The 18,055-nt window shown below is 38.4% G+C and overlaps 1 long non-coding RNA gene across 2 annotated transcripts in view; it reads right to left on the bottom strand.

Annotated features, from left to right (window-relative positions):
* Window positions 1–18,055, bottom strand: part of LOC127569900 (uncharacterized) — a 63,821-nt gene that overhangs the window by 32,833 nt on the left and 12,933 nt on the right. For both annotated transcript variants that reach the window (XR_007956259.1, XR_007956260.1), the window contains exon 3: window positions 6,579–6,691. This is a non-coding gene — a long non-coding RNA (uncharacterized LOC127569900). The remainder of the gene's footprint in view (window positions 1–6,578; window positions 6,692–18,055) is intronic.

The raw sequence follows: 18,055 nt of genomic DNA on the forward strand, positions 1-18,055 counted from the left end.
ATACATGATGCTTTAGATACAAAAGGTTACAAAAAGTGGTAGTGCAGTTAAAACTATCAAATAAGGGAATATGTAAATAAGAAGTACTTGACATAATTGAAACCCAACAGAAAATGAAACATTTACATTCTATTTTTGTGTGGAGGTATCTTCTATAAAGGAAAACCTCATTTGTTTATCAATAAATCATCCAGATGCTTTTAGACCTGACTGCAATCTAATTAACAACAACTGGAAACTAAATGCACATGAAAATTAAGAAATCTGATACCAGAACTGTACTATTTTAAAATCTAAAAACTTCCAATTCATAAAATAATTATGACAGGTTACTGGAAGTTTGAACATGAAATCTGGAGGCCAAACGAGGAGGGAGTGTCCCTGGGAGTCGTCAGCATTAACCATAGGCCTAATGAAATCTCACAGAATCAGAGCACGCATTGGCAGGAAATCTCAACTTTATTATTACCAACAGTTCTCCTTGAGCTAAGGAATCAGTATTCCTTAATAGTGTGCATTATTTGCAAGAAGCACAGAAGGCAACAAGGACACGGAATGACAGATTTCAATGTAGATCATCAAGAGTGCCTTAATGAAACCACCACTGACTGTGCTTCCTGAGTCCTAAAGGACACAGCTGCCAGATTTGGACTGTGTTGGGGCAAAAAAATCTCTGTTGGCCCCATCCTCAAAAATTGACCTATTACAGATGTGACTTTACTATATTTGGCCACAACCGCTGTTCTGTGTTTGGGTCTTTCACCTTTTGAGTGATATAGTTGGGTACAGGCAATCCAGATTGTAAGAAAAATTGGGATTAACCCCATTGGAGATGGTTATCCAAATGAGTGTGATAAAACAGCCCAGGTTAGGGACACATTTTCTGGTTCCTTTCCATATGGGGTGAGCAAGAGGGGTTCCTAAGAAGGGCTGCTCAGATATGGGTGCGGTTGTCAAAAATGTCTCCTCTCCAACCCCACACCTAGTTCAAGGACATATAAAGACCATTTTATGGTTGCTGACTGCATGTGGGTCTGTGATGAATGACATTCAGTGACCACCTCACTTGTCCTTATCTCAACTTGCCCCTTGCTCCAGGATTTAGTGAGTGTAGTTAGAACATTATTTTCTTATAAAGAAACCTACATGTTAACAATATACCAATACCATGCAAGTTTTAGTGGAAGAGGCATTTGTATCCAATGCCAAGGAATTCCAAGATGAATGGGTGTCTTCTTCCATTGCAACCTGTATCCACCACTGCAACCATTGAGTGGTAACTCTGCTTGTAAAGTTACAGTCAAGGGTGATACTAAAGGATTGACTTCAAACAGTATCACTTAGTACCTTTGGTACATGCAGGTTTCTCCATCATTACAAGGTGGGAGACCTGCAGCATTGGAAAGAAAGGCAAAGCTAAGGACTCCTTAGATAATGGATCAGAATAAGTAAGAAACTAAAGAGAAAAGAAAACTTCTTGGATATTCTTATCCTCAACAGTAGCAGTGTTGTCCAAAGTTGTCCTCTTGGCAACACAGTGGCACGGTGGTGCAAAGGGGCAGCATAGTGGAGTGTGCCCTTTCTCCCAGTGAATGTGTAGGTTTTCTCCGGTTTCCTTCCACATTCCAAAATGTGCAGTTTGAAAAGTTAATTGGCCACACAGTGTTGAGATGAGTGGTAGAATCTGGGAGGGGAATTGATAGGAATGTGTGAAGCATAAAAGGGGTTTGGATAGCATTAGTGTAAAAATGGGTGCTTGATAGTCAGGGAGGACTTGGTGGGACAAAGTGCCTGTTTCTTTACTGTATCTCTCTATGACTCTGATTCTTTTGTTCTGTGAAAGAATTTTATTCCTGATAGGGTTTCTGCCATGGGGGGGGGGGGGGGGGGGTGGTGATGGGAAGGGATGGCAGTGGGGTAAGTTCAAGATAATCTGCAGTAGCTAATAGGTCGCTTCAAGTGAAATCATGTTGATAATGATAAGGGAACAAAAGTAAAGGCTGTGTTGGCATTCTGGAGAGGTAGCATTGGTTGGCCAGTACCAATGCCAGGACAACAACTTGATTAGCAATAGAAATATTTTCATGGCCGACAAAGGTAAGTGAAGACACAGGTGATCATGAGGTTGCTGAAATATTCTTTCCATCCGGGACCACATAGGTATAAAGAAACTCTGAAACATCCTGTAATCACACTATATTTTCACTATGTCACTATCTTCCACCGTTGCATAGTTTCATAATCATCTTTTGTCACATTTTTCTGTGGAACAAGACATTGCTGTTTGTTCACAAATGAATATCTGCGGGTTTCCAGGTACAGGTTGTCTCCAGGGTAGGAACGCAATTCAAACGTCCAACTTCAGTCATACGAATGGCAGTTTCCTTCATACACTGGGCAAAGAGAAACACAACTCAAGCCTCCTGTACCTATGCCAGACATCTTGAGAGCACCATGTTACGAGCAGTGTTTGTGATTCTTTACAAATGCTGTACAGGTACAGTGCAATATAATTCTTACAGTATTTTGCCATTATCACGCCTCCCTAAAGCAAAAAAAACATGTGATGGTAGTGCATCTAAGAAGAGGAAAACCATCACAATGGAAGTTAAAATGGATATAATTAAGCCAAATGAAAAGGGAGAAATGCCATCAAAAATTGTCAAGGCGTTAAGTTTCAGTCATTCAACACCAGGTACCATCATAAGGGATACAGCATGCACTCTTAAGCATGTTGAAAGATCAGCCCTGATGCAGACGACCAATATTACAAAGTACCAAAGTGGCTTGATGATCAAAATCAATGCTGACTACCGATTAGCCTGATGATCATGCGAGAAAAAGCAAAATGCCCATTCAATGATTTGAAGAAAAAGCATGGTAATGAAAGTCAAGAACCTGTTGCAATTAGAGGGTGATTTTAACAGATTTAAAGAAATAGCTAATTTGCATAACATTAAAATGCAAGGCGAAGCAGAAAGTGCTGACCATTTCCTGATGCTTTGGCTCAGGTAATTAGGAAGGGGGTTATTGTGCCAAACAATATGGATGAGACTGGATTATATTAGGCAGCACGGTAGCGTAGTGGTTAGCACGACGCTATTACAGCGCCAGCGATTGGGGTTTGATTCCCGTCGCTGTCTGTAAGGAGTTTGTACATTCTCCCCTTGTCTGCATGGGTTTCCTCCGGGTGCTCCGGTTTCCTCCCACATTCCAAAGATGTACGGGTTGGTTAATATGGGTTTAAAATGGGCGGCGCAGACTCGTTGGGCCGGAAGGGCCTGTTACCACGCTGTAAACAAAATTTAAATCTAAAAGAAACGTATGCCTGAACATAGGTATATTGCATGAGAGGAAAAGACTGCTCCAGGACATAAATCAGCAAAAGAGAGACTGACCTTATTGCTTGGTGGAAATGCTGTGGGAGAATGCAAACCTAAGCCTTTGCTTTTTTTTATCCATTTGAGAACCCTCAGGCTCTTAAAGGAATTTGGAAAGCATCTGGTCATCTGGAAGTCCAACAGAATGGCTTGAATGACATTGGTCCTTTTTGAAAATTGCTTTCTGGACCATTTTATTCCTGAGGTGTAGGGATACTATGCTTCCAAGAATTTGCCATTTAAGATTTTATTGGTTCTCAATAATGCAAATTTTCATCTGAGTGTCAAGGTTGTATACCTGCCACTGAACACAACAGCTATTGTTTAGACAATGGACCAAGGTGTAATTGCATCTTTTAAAGCATACTATCTCCGTAAAATATTTTCTCAAGCTGCTAAAATAACTGATACAGTAGAAGGCAAGACTTTAAGGGAATTTTGGAAGTCAAACAACATCTACAATGTAGTGAAGAATATTGCAGAAGCTTGGGCTGAAGTAAAGCAACCAAATATGAATAATGTATGGAAGAAACTTTGTCCTAACCTTGTTCATAATTTCTGAGGTTTTTTTTGAGGCAATAGAAGATGTACAGGAGAAAGTAGTGGCCCTTGATAATCAACTTCAAGTTGAGATTAATCAAGATGATGTCACTGCTTTGCTTGAATCTCATGCTGAAGAGCTAAGCAACGAAGACCTTATGGAACTGGAAAAGCAGCTGTTAGAACAGGGGAAAAAAAAGCTGAAATCCCAGAATCTAAAAAGAGATTCACTACAAAAGAATTGTGAGCAGCTTTGAAGACATTTGCAAGACACACCAAGGCTTGGAGGGGCGTCAATTAGAATATTCGATGCTGCAAAATAATTTTAGAAAAGGAAAACGGCTGTTTAATCTTCACTTTTAAGAAGTCTGAAAGGAAGTCAGAACCAGTCGCCTCTACCTCAGCAGCAGCTCTAGAACCAGTTGCACCTTCCACAGTACTGTGTACCTACAGACTTGTTTTTTGACTTGTGGACAAATTTGACTCATGAATGTCTGTACAATGGAACCCATTTGTAACCCAGGGAAGACCTGTCCTTAGGGATTATGAATTAGTCGCCAGTTTGTTTGAGTCTTTGTGTTCTTTACAGAGAGAAACGTCTATACGACCATTGATTGTCAACAAGCGGGAGAGCCAATAATGAATTACCAAGCTACTTTTCTTTGAAATAAGGTGACTGTACAGAAAATTGATATTGATCATACTCATTTAGGTCAATCAGTATATATTCTAAAAAATACAAGGTTAAGAACACACGTCTGTTTGTTGTTTTTTCTTAAACATCATGGCTTCTTAGTATTCTTCAATATTTAAGCTCATTGCCTGACAGATTCCTCTTCGACAAACCTAATTGTTTTTCTAGCCATCTTATATCAAAAACCTAATCACAGCAAGCAATTTCTGTTTTTTTTATTCAATCTCTTTCTGTTCACACAGACAGGGATTCCAAGAATTTCAATATAGGGAGTTTGCAATGTTTAGTTTCATTGTCAAGATGAGCTTATTAATAGTTTATTTACATTCTATTGGGGGAAGGGGTTCACCTACCTGTTGAATCGGACCCCAATTAACATAAAAATGAATAGACTATGCTTTAAAACAGATTTAAGATCATTATTCAGATCTTCCTGTGGAAAAATGGCTGCAAGATCCCTGAGCACAACAGTGCCGTGACATGGGCATGTCAGCATATTTCTTGTCTTCTACCCACATTTTCATTTTTAATAAGTGTGTCACTTTGGTAGAAGGAAAAGAGTAATTGTTGTGAAAGAATCTCCTTGTGCATGGAACATGTGAAATCCTCAGGATGTCACCAAGTCCTTCTTTACCAAAGGATACATTTTAGTGTCCAGGGACATGTTACATCAGCAAGTGTACACAAAGGTTCCCTCAAACCAAGTTATTATATTACTGCATATTTAAAACTAATTAGTGACATTTCTGCTCTGTGCCCCAAGAAGACAGAGTTGAGTATGCACCAAGGAACAAAGAAGACAAAGTTAAGCAAGCACCTAAGGAACAAAGCTTTCATTAAATGAGGTGGTGTAGCATTTGAACATAAGTTTTAGAGGTGAATATCAAAAGCCTGTGCAGCAAGATGCAGGCTTTCTCTAAAAAAAATTTTCAGAGATGAATAGCTTTTTATGGCTCAAGACTCTTAACTGGCCATAGCCTTTCGCTGGTTCCAGAAAAATTAAAAAAAAGGAGAAAAATACAATGAGTCACTGGAGGGTTGACCAGAAATTCTGATTTTTAACGTTTAAACATCATAAACGTAATTGGAACACTCCTCGTGATTATTGTGTTTCACTCCAGAAAAGAAATTCATTGGTACATTTCTAAGAAGACAGTGACTTGCAGTTGAATTGGTAGGTAATGTTCTTCTTTAGTGTATTATCTGCTTGTCCATTCCTCGGGGCAAACTCAAAGCTTCTTCGTTATGATCTCGAAATTAGTTTTGGACACATCACAGAAAGTATTCCCTTCTGATTTGCACCTTAATCCCATTTGGAAATAAAATTACCAATGATTAGAGCAGCATTTCCCCCCACTTGATCATAACCCTAACCCCCCCCCCCCCAACATTTTCTTTTTGCTGATGGTGGTTGTTATTGTATCGTAGTATTACCTAACCCTCAACTCTGTTTTCATTGCCCCTCACCATTCCTATTTTTAAGTGCTATAACTGAATCTTGACTGCTACTGAATTGCTCCTTCTTTCTCATCCATCTCTCCTGAATATTTTGCATACAGTAGTATTTTGTAAATAGCTTGAACTATCTCTATTAATGTTCTTATATTATTGCCTTCATATTCACCACCCAGGACATACTCTCTTCCACGTTACTACCATCAGGAGGAGGTACAGGAGCCTGAAGACCCAGCTGAATATCTCAGGAACAGCTTCTTCCCCTTCACCATTGGATTTCTGAACAGTCCATGAACACTACCGCATTATTCCTCTTTTGCACTATTTACTTATTTTTTAACTTATAGTAATTTTTATGTCTTGCACTGCACTTCTGCCACAAACAAATTTCATGACATATGTCAGTGATAATAAACCTGATTCTGAAACCAGCATTTTCATTTGCTTTGTTCATTTCTTACTATCCAGATTACATTCAAATTAAGTTTGAGATTAGTTAAAATACTTACTTCTCCTTAGATTAGTGGCATCCCTCTTTCATTCTAGTTGGAATGTTGTGGGTTCAATCCCTTCTCCAAAAATTGTGAACAATGTCATGTTTCTCAAGTAGTAATCTAGAATTCTTAACATAAGATTAAAACACATTAGTTTCAAACGAATCATTAGAATTTCAATTGTTTCATTAATATCAGGGAATAAAATGCTGGATCAGTAATGGTAATCACAAAACTGCTGGATTGTTGCAAAAATCCACATCACATGTAATATTCTGATTTATGACAGGAAATGCATGCTTGATGATATCTGATGGGTGTGTGCTGGTATTGGTCCCAGATAACGTGGTTCTGTCCAGCAGGCTTACTGGACCAGTTCTTTAATTTTAAATGTTTGTTTGATTCATGAAAATGAGGTTGGTATTTACAAAAAGTCGAACACAGCAGAGAAACCAAAACATTTTCAAATAATTAATTAACCACATGCTTTATTAGTTATTTATAAGTTTGTATGCTTTATCAAAACCAACTCAAATCATGGAATGTTATGCTTTCAATGCCAGTGCAAAAATGTCATGCTAGTGTGATCAATATGTGGACAACTTGACTGACCTTACCCACCACATTTGCACTAACCATATTCTCAGATCCTGGCACATATGCCTGGCAGCTTTGGGGTCAGAAAGCCAGTTGCAGAGCTGTTTCCACTGTTGTAAGACTATATGCAATTGGCATGTGGTACAGACAAGTACATTCAGTGGCCACAACAGCCATTTTATTCAAAATTTAGGTTTACATCTTTTCAGACATGCTGCTATGCTGGAGATGGTTCTACTGAATGGTAGAAAGGGTAATCCTGTTCACAATCAATTCATTTAGCAGTCACCCCTTTAGCAGCCACAGAACAGAGATTCGGGTTGCTCATTGCATTTCCTTCTGCTTCATACTTCAATCACTTTTTAATCTACTTACACTTCCTCCATCTCGACAATGTATGCAAATGGACTGTGATGTCTCCAGCTTTCTAAAAATTTGAGATTTTGTTCCCTTTTGTCAACTCTCATTTTCAACTAACACTGTTCCTTTATGCTTCATTTACAAAATTTTCCACTTATGCCACTAATATCTTTGTTAACAAGCACAAATAGCTCATGTTATATGTACCAAGCAAAACCTGTTTCTAATCATTAAGTGCAAATTGCACTCATATTAGAAAAAAGAATGAAGTTTGAACTCTATTTGATAATGTCCTAATAAAGTCTTTCAGAAATACTCCACATTGCATCACAGATGGATAGCAATGGCTTTAATTTTTAATTTAAAAAAATGTATTTAATAAGCTGCCAGAGCTAAAAAGTTAACAACAGCTTGTATAACATAGTTGAATGATGAAAATTCTAGTTATGTATAGAAGTTCTGCTCAGTTGCATTAGGTTCATTTTGTGCAAGTTGCAATGAAAGTTGGCGTAACTCGCATAAATGATCTCAAAATTATGTAAAATTTGTTCAGCACAAGTTGAGTTTCCATAATCTTTTGCAGTAATTTAAAAACATTGCCATAGATGAGAAAACATAGTACTTGAAGCAGGATCCATCCATGGATCCAGCTATACCAGCAGAATGAATTAATCATCATTGCAAGTTTCCACAAACTGTGCATGTTTGCAGAGGTATCAGGGGACTTTATGCAAATTGAGGTGATTTATTTTTATTGGGTACAAAGACACTAAAACAAATTCTACGATAACAAATGATTGTCTATTTTTAAGTCGGTTTCAGTTTTATTTCAAAGGGGACATTGAAAGCATATACTGTATGCTGCGATAAAGCTATTTTCATCTCATTCAGTTAAGATGTACCATTATCACTTTTGCTCACCAAATAAGGCGGTACTTTAAAACAGCATTTTCTTTTCAGAAACTGATGTTTGGGTGCACAGTAAATTTTGCAGTTGGTAATATGCAAATAAATTAGACTATAAATCTGAGAAAATAAAACACTTCTCAAATTTAGGTCCAAGAAAGGCATCATATTATGAACATTACTGTCCAATACAAACAAAAAAGTGTGTTGTCAAATACCATTTATAATATTAGCCGCTATTGGCATAAAGACTGAAAATAAGTATGTATAACATGCCTCATGAGAATGAATTCAAGACTTCAATCTAATCTTCAAAATGAAGTCATTTGAGCTCCTTGATTAGATTACAGCATGGTCATCATTTCAGGTATCCATTATTCGAAACTTAGTTTCTGCTACAATTCATTCAGAGTAACAACTGTTGTAAAAACTGTTAAAAGTTTAACCTTACATGAGCCTTATTACAATAAAATCTGAATTCATTTCTCTGCTATTTTTCCTTCCTCATCCTCTGATTGTAACAATTTGTTCCTGTAGTTTATCCAGAGCACCAATCATACTCAAATCCTATAATTCCATCCTACTTTGGTTTTAAGGATCACACATGATAAGTTATTTGGCCCATCAAACTTATGCCTGTGATCTCACAAAAGACAAATCTAGTTTCAAACACATGCTGCCAATGAACCACAACAATTCTTAACATTTTTCTTTTTCAACAATCCAATTTCTTTAACGAATTATTTTGAATGCCACGTAAACATTAGATTATGGCAAAGAATCTATTGCATAACTTTTTCTTTATCATCCTCTTCAACTTTTTACATGTTTATTTTAAATTTAATTGTTGTCTTGCAAACCAGAGAAGCAGCAATGTGTCTGTAACCCTCCTATCATGTTACATAATCTTGATCATGGCACCACCTAACTTTCTTAACTCCAATGAAAAAAGTCTTGAAGTGTTCAACATTTTCCTGATAACAATAACCCTCAACACTAGCAACTTCCATTATACCACTGCTTTAATATTCTTCCAACAAAGAAGCCGAAACAGTGCACAATATTTTCAAACTACGGCTGAAGTAAAACTCTAGCACAAATTCAACGTTACATGCTGACTTTTGCATTTATCAGGGTTATTCTTCCCTAATCAGGAGGAAGTAAGCAGTCTGAACAATTAAAATGTTCAGCTTCCTACTCTGATCCATTAATTTGCAATTTTAACATTGTTTTAATAGGCAATAGATGAAGTCCCTGCCAGAATTCAACAGGATCCTCGTTAAAAGTGGAAGTCATACATGGAAATGACACACATGGGAAATGACACACATGGAAATGACACACATGGGAAATGACACACATGGGAAATGAATGGAATTTTAACTCACTCCTGAGTTGGATACCCACTGGGGCCAAGCGACCAGATGAGTCCTGGAACACTGCCACATCAACCATATATTACCACTCATCACCCCCTGTCCCTCCCAACTTTGAGACCTTTGTACATGAAACCCTGGACCTCCACTGCTCCTGGTAACCTTACTCAGCACCATTTTTGTTGTTGCCCAGTAGCCAGTTGCAGCTTTCTTTCTGAAATGGCCTACCAAATGACTGCAGGCATTCAAATGAGGCCTTGCTATTAAAATCTGCTGGGCCTCCAACTTACAAAACAACATTGCTGTCTCCTTGGCTTGACATTTCACTAGGAGATTAGGATCAATCTTACATCACCTCAGATACAAAGTTCCAGCCTGATAGTTTTTGTGATTTATTTATTTGCTTCATATTTAAGAACCCACATCTACACAAGGTCCTTCTGCTCCACAAATTCATTTAAAATCTTACAATTTAAGCTGTACTTCCTTTTTGTGACATTACCAAATGTATTATTTCACAATATTTTTCAAAATCAATTGCGTTTATCAACTATCTATCTATTCCTATTTCAATTTTAATAATGTTTCAATTTCAACATGCAGATTATCTAAGCATGAAATGACATGGAAATTATGATTGCAGGGATGGTGAAACTGTCAGCGTTTGCTACTGTTACACTGTGACACTGACAGCAACTTCTGAAAATTGCACATTCACAAGTAAACACAGAAATCCAGATGTTGCTCTCAGTGATGTTGTGCCCTCTTGAAAGTGTTGCTACAATGCTTTGCCATGCAATCAAAACAGAATCAGTATTATGCTGTGAACTTTAACTCCTGATGTGATGTTCTCAATGTAAAAACTGAAAATGTTGCGCCTTGTTAAAAGATGTGGAACGGAGTTTTAAAGTCAACATTAGTGCTGAACAACTTCAGTGGCTCAGAAAACTAATGTATGGTAGTGGATTCTGGTCAATTCAGAACAATTAATTCAAAATACTACAGATTTGAAAATACATGCTTTTTTTATTTTTAATTTTTTAATATATATTTTAGTTTCTACCCTAAACCTTATCAGGTCACCATCTTTATTTCACTCTCTGTAAAATGCGTAAAACAGTAAAATATAATTTTAAAAATTATTTATTGTGGTATTTTCAATCTGATTGGTTGCTCGATCAGTTTGACGGCATCTTTTGTTGCTGAATACCACATATCCTCTACATTAGACATCAGAGAGCAAACTGGTGTTTGTAAAGGAGAATTCAACGTGACAGAGGCCACTGGAATTTTGTGGGCACATTTCTTTGAGGTCAGTGGTGAATGCTCTTCCAATTCAGGACCTTCTAAACATCCACTTCCATTATTATATCAAGGCAAAGTATAATATTACTGCCTTTTCACCCTGTATTACAACCTTGCCTCATCATTTAAACTGGCCATACTTATGCAAATCATCTTACAATCACGTAAAGAAAATAACTTTTCTTAATAGAGTCATAGGATTGAACAGCACAGAAAATGTGCCCTTCAGTCCAACTCGTTCATTCCGTAATATATCACCCATAATGTTCTGTCATTATTTTACTTAGCCTTGCACGTTTTTATTTTCTCTTATTTTCTTTCAGAGTTATCCTTGATTTCTTACAATCATTTTGGAAGAATGCTTTCCAATGCATCATAGTCTAGAAAGATACGTCACTGAAAAAAGTCCCAGTACTCACTGAGTCCATATCAACCATCAACCACCCATTTACACTAATCCTACTTTAATTGAATTTTTATTCTTCCTACATTTTCACCAGCTCTCCCCCCGCTCTTAATCTTACCACCCACCCACTCATTAGGGATAATTTACAGTGGCTAATTAACCTACTAACCCAGGTGGGAAGAAACCGGAGCACCTGCAAATTCCACACAGACACTACCCAAGGTCAGGATTGAAACTGGGTCTCTGGTGATGTGGAGTAGTGGCACTACTAGCTGCACCAATGTGGCGCTTTTTTTTGAGGTTACTTTCTTGCTCATTATATTCTCAGGATATGGGGAAGGAACACGAGACTTCACTCCTTGTTATTCACTCCTTGATCCCTGAGAGTTTTGATCAAGGTACAATGAAACAATGGCAATGTTTATTCACATTGTAATTTAGTGTGAATGTGGCGGGGGAGGGTGGGATCTTAAGAACAGATGTAATGTGCAACATTTTGCTCCTCTTACCTTGGTTATTACAATGTTAGGAGTCGTGGTTGAATTAGGTTTGGCAAGTTACTGCATTATTTAACTTGCATTATACAGTAGCTAAAGCCACAGTGGACCAGTTGTAGAGTTTGAACTTATTGGCAAAGGCCATAATCATGAGGTCTATTCCATCTTAGAGGGTGTTGAACTTGGACTATTTTTTTGAAATTATATTCTTCCAAATTAACCATAGAACCATACAGCACAAAACAGGCCCTTCGGTCCACCATGTTGTGCCGTCCATCAAACCACCCTCACACTACCTAACCCCTTCCTCCCGCATATCCCCCCATCCCACACTCCTCTATATGCCCATCCAACAAGCTCTTGAACCTGTCCAATGTATCTGCCTCCACCACCACCCCAGGCAGTGCATTCTATGCACCAACCACTCTCTGGGTGAAAAACCTCCCCCTGACATCTCCCCTGAACCTCCCACCCGTAACCTTAAAGCCATGCCCTCTCGTCTTGAGCATTGGTGCCCTGGGAAGGAGGCGCTGACTGTCTACTCTATCTATTCCTCTCAATATTTTATATACCTCTATCATGTCTCCTCTCATCCTCCTCCTTTCCAGTGAATAAAGCCCTAGCACCTTAAGCCTCTCCTCATATTCAATACTCTCTAATCCAGGCAGCATCCTGGTAAATCTCCTCTGCACCCTCTTCAATGCCTCCACATCCTTCCTATAATGAGGCGACCAGAACTGAACACAGTACTCTAAATGTGGCCTAACTAGAGTTTTGTAAAGCTGCATCATCACCTCGCGGCTCTTAAACTCAATCCCGCGATTTATGAAAACCAACATCCCATTGGCCTTCTTAACTGCTCTTTCCACCTGTGAGGCAACTTTCAATGAACTGTGAATATGAACCCCCAGATCCCTCTGCTCCTCCACACTGCCAAGTACCTTGCCATTCACCCAGTACTTTGCCCTGGAGTTTGTCCTTCCAAAGTGTACCACCTCACACTTCTCCGGATTGAACTCCATCTGCCACTTGTCAGCCCAGCTCTGCATCCTATCAATATCCCTCTGTAAGCTCCGACAGCCCTCCACACTATCTTAGTGTCGTCCGCAAACTTACTAACCCAGCCCTCCACCCCCTCATCTAAGTCATCTATAAATATCACAAAAAGTAGAGGTCCCAGAACCGATCCCTGCGGGACACCGCTAGTCACTGCCTTCCAATCCGAGGGCACTCCTTCCACCACAACCCTCTGCTTTCTACATGCAAGCCAATTCCTAATCCACACAGCCAAGCTTCCTTGGATCCCTTGGCCTCTGACTTTCTGAAGAAGCCTACCATGAGGAACCTTATCAAACTCCTTACTAAAATCCATGTAAACCACATCCACAGCACTGCCCTCATCAATCTTCCTGGTCACCTCCTCAAAGAACTCTATCAGGCTTGTGAGGCAAGATCTTCCCTTCACAAAGCCATGCTGGCTGTCCCTAATCAGTCCATGATTCTCTAGGTGTTCATAAATCCTATCCCTTAGAATCCTTTCTAACAGCTTACCCACCACAGACGTGAGACTCACCGGTCTATAATTCCCTGGCCTATCCCTATTACCTTTTTTGAACAAGGGGACAACATTCGCAACCCTCCAATCCTCTGGCACCATCCCCATGGACAACGAGAACTTAAAGATCCTTACCAGCGGTTCAACAATCTCCTCCCTAGCCTCTCGAAGCAGCCTGGGGAAAATCCCGTCAGGCCCCGGAGATTTATCTGTCTTAATATTATTTAACAACTTCAACACATCCTCTCTCTTGATATCTACAACCTCGAGAACATTACCCCTACCAGCACTCCCTTCTGCGTCATCAAGACCCCTCTCCCTGGTGAATACCGAAGAGAAGTACTCATTGAGAACTTCTCCCACTTCCGCCGCCTCCAGGCAAATTCTCCCACCTTTGTCCTTAATCGGACCTACCTTTACCCTAGCCATCCTCCTACCCTTCATGTACTTGAAAAAGGCCTTGGGATTTTCCTTAACCCTACTAGCCAATGCCTTTTCATGTCCCCTTCTAGCTCTCCTCAGCCCTTTCTTAAGTTCCTTCCTCTCTACCCTATATTCCTCACGGGCCCTGTCTGAACCTTGCTGCTTATACCTCACGTACGCTACCTTCTTCTCCCTAACAAGTCGTTCCACCTCTCTCGTCACCCACGGTTCCTTCACCCTGCCATTCCTTCTCTGCCTCACCGGACATATTTATCCCTAACATCCTGCATAAGATCCCTGAACATCGACCACATCTCCATGGTACATTTTCCTTCGAAAAGGACATCCAATTTACACTCCCAAGTTCTCTCCTTTTAGCCTCATAGTTCGCCCTTCCCCAATTAAAAATCCTCTTGTCCTCTCTGCACCTGTCCCTGTCCATGACAATTTTAAAGGTTATGGAGCAATGGTCACTGTCCCCCAGATGCTCACCCACCAATAGATCCTTCACCTGCCCCGGTTCATTTACTAAAACTAGATCTAACATGGCATTCCCTCTAGTCGGCCTGTCAACATACTGCGTCAGGAATCCCTCCTGATATTCCATGGTACTCCTACTTTTTACCTTGTTAATAGTAAAAAGGGTTTGAGAAGTGAGGTACTGAATACTTTTTGTCATGCTCCTGTAGTCACATACTTAATGCATTTGTTTAGTTAAGCTTTCGTTTAATAATAAGTTTCAGAATATTGATGGGGAATTCAGCAAAGGTGGCACCAGAGAAGATGGCTAGAGTATGAGAGTTTACTCAAGTGGTGAAGTTGTCATTAAAAATGTTGGTTAAGAAAGCAATTCTAAAAGAATAGTCATAAATTCCCTCTGCTGTATGTGTTTTTGGATAACTCTTCCATGTTGTCTCAATTGTTAATATGCAGCCAACTACCTCAACTTTTGCACAGCATATGTAAATTCAATGGGTAACTAAATTAGTCATAATGTAAGATGGCCTGCCTCATTTGTTATTACCTGCTTTCTGCTAATTTTAATGGATTAATTTCACCCATATTACTTGCACTGGACAAAGATAAAATTTATTTTTCCACTGGGAAGAATAAATGACCCAGATTTTACCGGTGTATTGGCAGCAAAACTATTACTATTTTCTGTCACTGCACAATGAAACCGATGGCAACTGTATTTCTGAGCATATGTTTTTAAACAGGAAAATCAGGATTTATTCTCAGTGATTCTACCCCCTTCCATAGTCTGTGTGGTTTTACAGCCTCCTCCAAGAAAATCAACAAGAACTTAAGCTATTCACAACCCAGTCTCAATGTAAAATATCCACAAAATGTTGCACTCTATTGAAGTCTAAGCAAGATGTACTACTTCCTAATTACTATTTTAACATTAAAAATGTGGTACAAAAAGGCACATTATAAATATCCCTTAGGGAAGAAAAAACATGTTATGGACTTTTAAAATACGTGCTTTGTAAAACACCACTGCCTCATTTGTTATATAAAAAATTGGTTTCACTTCTCTGGTTTGCTGTTTGTGAGAATTCTTTTTCAGTGATTGCCTGTTTCGCCATCTGGATGACATATGGACAACAAGGGATCCCCTTCAATCTATTGTGGTTGAAAGGCCATGGAGTCCAGAGCGATAGATGTAACAGGGTTTTATTCAGTTTTATACTTTTTTTTAGATGAAATGACAGTACATGACAGGTAATTGACTGTCTTCAAATATGATCATGTCCATTTTTGCTGTGTCTAGGTGGCAAAGTAGCCAGTAGGGAACCTTCCATAGGTGAGTTAGAGACACAGGGCCCCTACATCTGTTGCATCCTCCTATCTGTTTTCAATGGTGTAAAATACCTTAACTCCAAGATGTCTCACCCTAACGCCTGGTTCTTATGCCTAGACTTTTCATCTATTGTTTTCTCATTATTAATGGCTACTTGGTAAATTTTACATTTTTCTTAATACATTGATCCTTCTTATCCTGATCTCATTAATGTGTCATAGCTTAAAGTTCAAATGTCTCTCTGTAAGTTCATTGGGATCCAATTAATATAGTCTTTTCCTCTCAGCTGTCTCCAGGTGATATCTGTGCATTTAGCCAATCCATACCAGAAATGTCTCATGCTTATCTCATCTTTGTTCTGTCCCAATATTTAACAAATACATCAATTAACAAGCAACCAATCTTTGTTTTGCCTTTTATGTCCAGTGACTTCCCAATGTGAGCCTTCAACAGAGAGCTGTGTTTGTTTATACAGCTGTACCTTGCAATTTTAAAAATGATTACTGCTTGTAAGTCACATTTGGAAGTTGTTTGAATGTTGGCTCTTGCCCTATGGCTTCTATATTAGCTCTATCCCCTTTGAATATGGCTTGTTACTTCCCAACAAGCCCAGGCCTAATACATCCAAGAGATCACGAGATCTTTGCAATCAGCTTTCCTCCAGGCCAGTGGTGACATAGATCCTTTGCTGCTCACTGAAAAATCTGAGGTAAATAAATATGTTAATTCCAATATAAATGAGGGCTTACATTTATTAAGCAACTTTTGCAACCTCAGGCTATTCTAAAATGATTCAGCAGTTTCGAATTTTGCAAAGTACAAACAAAGCTTTAATGTAGAACAAAATACAACTAATGCACAATCAATACAGGTTTGAGCTTCAAAGGAGCTATTTCCCTTGTATCCCAATCTACAGCTTTGCTTTCAGAAAAGGCGCTCATGTAAATTTGTCTGTATAAGTATTTTGAAATTCAGCCTGTCTCCAGATTATTCCAAAAACAACCCAGCAACATTCACTTAGAATAAATGCTGTCATTTATTTTGGCAAATTGTGGATACTCATGCAGCAAGGTCTACTTTTGGCTGATGGTCACAGAGCATTGAACAAATGTATGAAATCCAAAGCAAGTCTTTAGGGATAACAAAAATGAACTAACTTGCATTTATACAGAACTCAAGCAATCTTAAGATACTGTAAAGCCCTTCACAGCCAGTGAATTAATTTTGAAATGCAATTATTGATGCAATGCAGGGAACTGTTGTAATGTAGAGAATGAGGTTTCAATTGAAATATAGTTATTAAAAATAATTTAGTTTAATGAGTAAATTTAAGCATGTTAATATAAAACAAGCAATTGTTTGCTCTTATTTCATTAAAAACCTTACTTTGGATTGAAAAAAATGTCAATTTGAGAACAAGATTGCTTAGAAAACATTTTGAATAAATTCATTGATGCATCAAGTCTTTTTCCCCAATCGTATTCCTATGTATCTTTTCCATCTAAATTTTGTCAGAATTCTTGGCAGAACTTAATGCAGGAAATAAGCTTGGTGGATAGGAAGTGTAAAGTTTCTAAGCATTTGAACCTTGCAGATTAGTGAGAGTAATATTATTTTAGAGGATATGAAAATATGTTAAGAATATCTAACACTTAAAAAAGTATAAATTTTTACAATTGACTTTAAACTAGAAATAGAGCAAGCAAGTTTTAGAAAATTACCCATACAAATTCCTCAGCAACAGTCAAAAAAGGTGTAGAATAAATCAACTCCATTAGCACTGTTCTCATGCCATGGCTGAAACCCAGGAAATAATGCAAAGATCTCAAGAAGATTGGTGAAATAAGGCTTAGTACATCTCTTATAACTTCAGCAATTTCTTCTTCCATTTCCTTTGCCTCTCCTGAATCGCTATGTATTATATATTCAAAATGCTACTACATAACAAATGCTCTCTTTTCTCACCCAGCTAATTGCTTCCTCATCTCATCATGCGCACTAGATGAAGCTGCTTCAGACAAATTCAAATCCTCACAACAGAATAAAGAGAAATCTAAATGCATTGACCTTGGAGGACAAATTAATGACAAGAACAGGCACAGAGTTGGTTGACTATGAATAGTCATGCTGCCACCAAGGAATATTATTGACTAGATTGGTGACAAGTCCAAGCAACTATTGAATTGCCTCAGTATTTCAGAAATCAGTACACTCTGAAAAAGGATCTAGATTTGTGATCTTTTTACCATAAGATGCATGA

The sequence above is a fragment of the Pristis pectinata genome, chromosome 4, assembly GCF_009764475.1.
Source record: "Pristis pectinata isolate sPriPec2 chromosome 4, sPriPec2.1.pri, whole genome shotgun sequence".
NCBI classification, from domain to species: domain Eukaryota; kingdom Metazoa; phylum Chordata; class Chondrichthyes; order Rhinopristiformes; family Pristidae; genus Pristis; species Pristis pectinata.